Raw genomic sequence first — 7,465 nt, forward strand, 5'->3', positions numbered from 1 at the left:
AAATAAATAAAGGTCCATCAACAACTAAAAAAAAAAAAAAAAACATTAAAAAAAAAAAAAACCTGGGCTACCTTTAAAAAAAAAAAAAGATTTCAAATCCACAACCCAAACTTTACCCTTAGACACTGGAAAAATAAATGTCAGCATAAGGAAGTAAGAAAAAAAATCAGAGCACTAATTAATGAAGCAGAAATTAGAAAAGCATATAAAAATCACTAAAAACAAAATTGACCAAATTTTAGCTCAACAGACTAAGCAAATAAGAGAGAAGACTCAAATTATTCAAACCAAGAATTAAAGAGGGAACATCACCACTAACCTTACAGAAATAAAAAGTACTATAAGAAAATAGTATGAAAGGATAAGGTCATTGATGAAATGGATAAATTCCTAGCTATAACTGACTCAAGAAGAAAGAGAAAATTAAAAATTTGAGTAAACCTCTAGCAAGTAGAATGATTGAATTACTAGCTAAAAACTACCCCCAAAAGATCTCAGGCCCAGATGGCTTCACTAGTACAGTCTACTGATTACTTACAGAAGAATTATTAGCAATCTGTAATTCTTTGAAAAAATATATGTATGTTCCAAATGGGAAAAATACACTAGAGATAGAAAGAAGATTGGTGGCTGCCCAGGGCAGGAGGGGTGGGCAGCCAGGGGCAAGACAGGAGCAGAATGGCTCAGAGGTATCAGGTTTCTTTTTGAGGTGATGGAAATGTAAAATTGATTGTGGTGATGGCACAACTCTGTGAACAAACCAAAACCCACTGAATCCCACACTTCCAAGGTGCAACTTGTCTGGCAAGTAAATTGTACATCCAATGAAGGTGTTAAAAATCTAATTTCTCAATGGGCACCGGAGGCTGAGACAGGAGGATTGGGAGTTCAAAGCCAGCCTCAGCAATGGTAAGACACTAAGCAACTCAGTGAGATTGTGTCTCTAAATAAAATACAAAATAGGGCTGGGGATGTGGCTCAGTGGTCGAGTGCCTCTGGGTTCAATCCCTTGTATCAGAAAAAAAAAAATTCCAATTTCTCTAGATTATTCATGTTGTGTGTGTTGTGGTACACTGGTATTTTTAGAAAAATAATTTACTAGAGCAGCATTTATCCATATTGTCACATTGATATTTTGGGCCCTAGTCCTTGCTTATTGAGGAAGATGGGAGCTGTCCCACAGGTTTCAGGAGTTCAGGGGCATTCTGGGCCTCTGCCCACTGGATTCCAGAAGCATGTCCCCAGAGGCTGACAGGCTTCACTGGAGAACCACTGTCTGCAGCCTTTAACTGCAGGGAGGGGACCGGATCTGAAGCCTTCGGCTCTCACTAATTCTCTATAGTTGTAGAAGTTAAACATTCTCCCCTTTTTCTCACAACAGGCTGAAGAATGGATTACTGCTATTACAGTCAGCTGGTGTCCTAGAGATCAAGGGACCCCCCGTTAGGAAAACAGTTGAGATGTAATCCTTCCTCTGCACAAGTTGGGACCTCATCTAACTCCCCATTATTACCATCATCCCTGGTAAATGTCCAACAAAGTACACCTGGACCTCAATTTCCTCAAGCAACACATTCATGGATTTAACCAACCATGAATGAAACTGTTTTTTTAAAAATGCATGTGTACTAAACATGTACAGATGATTTTCTCGTCACTATTCCCTAGACAATACAGTATGACAACTATTTATACAGCACTTATATCATATCAGATATTAGATACAATCTAGCCTTGATTTTGAAGGACACTGTGGAATGTGCCTAAGTTGTGTGCAAATATTGTGCCATTTTATGTAAGGACTTGAGCATTTGCAGAATTTGTATCCATTGGTGGTGGGGGAGCAGGGGGGCCTGGGGGCTGGGACCAGGAGGCCAAGGGACAAATATATTAGATTAGATCCCCACACATTCAGTACAATGATCCTAAATAGAAAGTGTTTGGAGAAATAAAAATGCTTTCTCTGTTGCCAATGTGGACTTGGTAATAATAGAATGAATATCATTGATACTTACGCACAGAAAGAAAAACCCAAATAAGATTTCATAGAAATTCAAGAACAATGTTTGATGGGAATTTCGTTGTTTTTGGTTTCTTAGCCATCAGAGTTTTAATTTGTATTGAAGAAGCTCAACAAAAACTCCATCAATTTGAAGATGCAAACGTTGATTGGCAAGGAAAGCCAGAGGACACGTGCCTCACGCCACCGCGGTCCATCACACAGGTGGGAAAAAAAGGGACAGGTGGGGAAAACGAGGCACAGAGAACCCAGGAGGAACCCAAAGCAGAATCGCAAATCCCGGAATGCGGCAGAAAGATGGGCAGATGGGACTCCACGGTGTTGGGTCAGACAGTGGTGAAGGAAATGGACCACCTTCTTTCACAAAGGTCTGCAGCAATGGGACAAGGGAAAGCAAGGAGAACACAGGCCCACGTCAAGGAGAAGTGCCCGGGTTTACCCAGCCTGAGCCGCAGACTCCGTCCTGGGCCTGGGCAGCGCTCACCGTGATGCCCTCTCTCCATATCAAGACAGTGGGATCCACAGGGAAAGTCCTTCCACAGCCCTGACTGAGCTCCCAGGCTGCAGGCATGTCCAGCAGAGCCCTGGGGACGCTGTCTGAAGGTCAGGTGGGGGCAGCGGCTCGGGGTCTGCAGCCTGCCTCTCCAGGGCCAGCAGTTTCCAGCTCAGTGTCCCTCTGCTTCCTGGCCTTGTGCCAGGCTTAGTTTTCTCTGTCAACCCATCCCACTCTGAGGCCTGATGTCAGAGTCGTCCCACCCTGAGCCAAATCCTTCCCATCACCCCTCTTTCCTTTTCTGATGACGGTCCAACATGGGAGCATTCCAAACGGCGGTTCTGACCTGTCCCTCCGTGGCTGGGTGTCCAGTGGGATCTCGGGTGAGCAGCTCCGTTTGTCCAAGTCAAGGCATCGAGACTGGGTTTGAAAGATTGCTCTTCTCCACGACTTCCTTGCCTCACAGGGGACTTGTGCCATCCTTGGTGTGTACAGGGACGGCACCAGCTGTTTTAACATGGCCCACAACATTGGGAGACATGAAGGTGGGGCTCTCATTCTCTCAAAGTGGGGGCTGCTGGCTCAGGGGCCAGGAGTTCCTCTTAAGAAAAGGAAAAATCCAGGTAATTCCGTGCAGTGGCAAAGCAGACTGGGAATGAGTTTTGTTGTTTGTTTGTTTGGGGAGGGAACACTAGTTTTATTCAGTGAAATGGTGCTTTACCATCAAGGAAAGACTACCTGGTGGAATGTTCCAGAACAGGCAGACTTTTGACCCCCTCTGCTGCTTATGACCTCTTGTTCTCTGCTGTCAAGAAAACCACTTTTTTTTTTTCTTTTGAGGAAATTGAACAAAATTAAATGGAACTGTGTGGGCAGACAACACCTCAGTGTGTTATTGGGGACAGATTAGGATCTATCGGCTTCCTGGACGACCTCGGATTTCACACAGCTCAGACACTTCAACACAACCCTGCTTTAAGTGACGAATGGCCTCCTGCATGCAGGCCCTGCCCTGGACACTGGTTAGAGCCACACCATCTGCTGGGCACTGGTAGAACCACATTGGCTACTGCAAAACATAAGACTGTTTTCCTGTGGTCCTCTTACAAGAAAAGTGAGGCCTTAGTATTGGTGGGCAAATTGAGAAAACAAAACACATATAACTTGTCATTTAGAAAATGGAGAAGGCCACCTGATGTGTTACACTGAGTTTTCAGAAGAGAACATATTCCACGTGTTAGCCCTCCAGCTCACCTTTATGCTGAATTTAAGAGAGTATCCTTTGGGATATCATAACAGCCTGGGTCAGATGATAAACATCGACCTTCAAATGTCAGGGCAGTGGCCAGAACTATGGCAGCTTGATTACCTGAAAAAGCTTCACACTGCAAATATTTAGAAAAGCTGCATAGTATTTTTTTTTTCCAAAAATGCATTGGTGATTCTTTATGGAAATATCAGAAACATGTAACCCAATGCAGAGGCAGGTAGGGGTGAAGTGGATTTTGGTTTAAAAAATATGAAAGTCTAATTTTCATGGCCCATAAGAGATAAGAATTGAGATCTTGGAGCTACATAAATAAGAGTGGGAACTAAGGGTCTCTGATTGGGGTATGACTCTGTGAAGATAGGATCAGGAAATTACCTGGGCAGCAGAACAGGATTATAAGGAAGTCAGTCTCTTTGTGCCTGAATTCAGGTATGAAGAGAGAAATCTCCCCCAAATTCATAATACAGCCCTTTCCTAAGCACAGGATCCTGGCTCAAATTCTCACTTCCCACTCTGCCCTGGAATTCCTTGGATAAGAAATGAGTATACTAATTGTTCCATACCTGTGTGTCCCTTTGGAATTTGAGAAAAGCAGAGATAAAATCTCTTTTGAGAAACACTCTCATAACAGAGCACATGGGAAAAAAAGTAAATCTCAATATTAAAAATTAAAATATATGAGGATGAAATATCCTGCACTCAAAGGTCAGCAGGCACAACATGAGTAGCAGTGTTAAAACCAGAGTAACCCGGGATAAATAAATAACAGTCTGAAAGAGAATATAAAGTAAGTGTGTTTAAAATGATTCCAGTTATAGGCTGAAAAATAGATACTAGTAAAAAGGAATAAACAGATTGTAAAAGAATAAGCTAAATCTTTGAGAAATAAAATGTAATCATTGAAATTAAAAATCTCAATTGGCAGATAAGCAAAGAAGTGATATGGTTGGAGAGAAGATTAGTGATCTGGAAGATACATATAAGGAAGAATACTTAGAACATAGAGAAAGAAATGTAATATATGATATACAACTTTCATGTGTTTTTATAGAGTATTATAGAAAGGAAATAGAAAAAAATAGGGAAGAGTAAACATTCAAATAAACGATTGCTGAGAATTCTCCAGTACTCTTCAAGGACAGATCCAAGAAATATACTGAGTCCTAAACAGGAAAACCACACAGGGGCACATTGAAGTGAATCTACAGGATGCTAAACCAAAGATAAAATAGTAAAAAGCACCAGAGAGAAAAGCAGAACAACTACAAAGGAACAGCAAATTATGTAGTACAGATTTCTTAAAAAATAATAATCAGGAAATGGTGAAATAATGTAGTTAAAATACGCAGAGGAAAAAATATTGCAAAATTTTATATGCAAATAAGCTGCTATTCACAGGCAAGAATGAAATAATATTTTTGTTCACACAAAACCTTAATAAGAACCACAAACTTTTAAATATGGACTTTAATTTTAAAAATTAAACATAAAGAGAATAAAAATATGACAAGAAACTATGGTAAATAAATAATTGGTAAACATATAGGTACATCTAACAAGTCAAGGTAAAATAACTATAGGTGACTTAGGGACTATTTTAATTTGCAAATAAATATAAAATATACCAATGAGGTCCAACTAAACTCTTAGATAACTATTGTATTGAAAGTGGGAGGGAACAATTGGACGTAAAGGAAACTCAACTATTTCTATAGTTGGTAAAAATGGCTAAGAAATTCATTAATATTAGAATCAAGTATGTCTGCTAAAGTGTCACCAAAGAACAGAAGGACAATCTGTAACTTACAAAAAAAGTGGAAAGGAAAGGAAGGCGTGGACGGGGATAAATAAAATCTTAATTTGTAGAAGAAAACAGGAGAGGAGAAGAAATAAGTGTCCTGTTTTGATTTTTTTCATAGAAAACAGCATTTTTATTACATGCACATAAATGAGTGAGAAGTTTTGTGTCACCATCTGCTGACATACCCAGGAGTTTCAAAATTAATGCAGTGAACACAGCAGCTGGCAGCACCTCCTTCTAAGGCTTTTCCAGGCACTTTGAGCGTCCCTTGCTTCCCTTCTACACTCTCTCGGTAACATTATTAGCAGTTTTGCTAAAAACAAACCCATGAACCCTCGCATGGTAATGCCCATGTTCACCAGGCCGCACGTTCTTGGCTGCCCCGTGGAAGACAGGAACACAGTCTGTGACAGGGAATCCCCTAGCACCAGGGTCTGGATGAGGCCGCGCCAGGCTGACTGTGCTCATAGGCACTACTGCCTCCTACTGGTTACCGAGCGGCCATACAAGTCAGTTTCCCCGCTGTGGAGGTGAATGGCAATGACACTCTCCCTAGAGGACGGTTGTGAGGAAGTCACCAGCACAGCTGGTGTTGTCGTTCATTACTTATCAGTCACACCCCCGAGCTCCATAGATGTATTGCAATAAAAATAAATAATAACAACAATTAATAAAATAACAACGGTAGCAATGATTACTGTTATATTTTTATGACTATTACATGGTGTATGTTATGCTAAACTATTCCCACAGGCACGTTGGTTTGGATGCTGAAGGTCCCCTAGAGTTAGATGAGTTGAAGACTTGGTCCCAGGTGGCACAACTGGGAGGTGCTATGGACTCTTGGGTGCTGGAGAGTAATGGAAAATCCTAAGGCCCATTTCAAAGGGAATTGTAGGATCCTGGATCCTTCCTGCCTCTGTTTGCTCTTGCCATGATGTGCTGCCTCATCACAGGCCCAAAGTGATGGAGCTCTCTGTGAGCATCCAAAACTATGGACCCAAATAAACCTTTTCTCTTTTTAAGTTAATTGCCTCATGTATTTTGTTAGAGTAACACAAAACTGAGTATTATACTGCATATTAACTAATTCATTAACTCATCCTCCAAACAACCACTTTGAATAGTATTTATTACATCCCTGTTTTTTTTAATATTTATTTTTTGGTTAGACACAATACCTTTATTTTGTTTATTTATTTATTTATTTTTATGTGGTATTGAGGATTGAACCCAGGGCCTCGCACATGCTAGGCAAGAGCTCTACCGCTGAGCCACAACCCCAGCCCAACATCGCTGTTTTTATAGATGGAGAAATAAGGGCTTGAGAAGTTAAATTGGGTTGGTGAACTATAGCCTGCAGGCCAAATCAGCCCATGCCCACTAGGTGACACATTGCCTGTATATACAGGGTGACTTCCATGCTGTAGGGGTGGAGGAATTGTGAGAGAGGTATATGTGGTCCATAAACTCAAAAATACCTACTCCCTAGTTGATCCTTTATAGAAAACGTGTGCAGACCTTTGAATTAGATGATCCTTCAAGTGCACACTGGTGAGAGATGCCAGTCTGTAGTGAAATTGAGAGGCATCCTTTCCAGACATGACTTTCAATATTTTTGTAACTTAAGTATTGTATTGTCGTCTTGGGTTGTAAATACTCGATTCCTGGCATGTTCTAGTTACATATAGCTAGCCTCTATAACTTGAAACCCCGAGAATCTCACGTCTCCGCACAGGGAAGTGTATTTCAGTCTCGGGTCAGTGAGGGTGTAGTTGGGCAGGGGCTGCTAAGAGGACTCCTCTCTCTGCAGTCATTCTCTTACCATGGCTGCTGACAAAGACTCGGGTCCCCCTGAAGGTCAACACGCACAATGAAGCA

The 7,465-nt window shown here is 41.2% G+C and overlaps 1 long non-coding RNA gene across 6 annotated transcripts in view; it reads left to right on the forward strand.

The window, feature by feature from the left end:
* Positions 1–6,609, forward strand: part of LOC114087727 (uncharacterized) — a 29,552-nt gene extending 22,943 nt beyond the window's left edge. For 4 of the 6 annotated variants that reach the window (XR_011708287.1, XR_011708289.1, XR_011708291.1 and 1 more), the window contains 2 exons: positions 1,382–1,524; positions 2,100–3,393. This is a non-coding gene — a long non-coding RNA (uncharacterized lncRNA). Of the gene's footprint in view, positions 1–1,381; positions 1,525–2,099; positions 3,394–6,337 lie in introns of those variants that run through there. The other 2 variants (XR_011708288.1, XR_011708290.1) reach the window with 2 other exon arrangements.
* The last annotated feature ends 856 nt before the right edge of the window (positions 6,610–7,465 follow it).

Source organism: Marmota flaviventris, chromosome 8 (genome assembly GCF_047511675.1).
Source record: "Marmota flaviventris isolate mMarFla1 chromosome 8, mMarFla1.hap1, whole genome shotgun sequence".
Taxonomy (NCBI): Eukaryota; Metazoa; Chordata; class Mammalia; order Rodentia; family Sciuridae; genus Marmota; species Marmota flaviventris.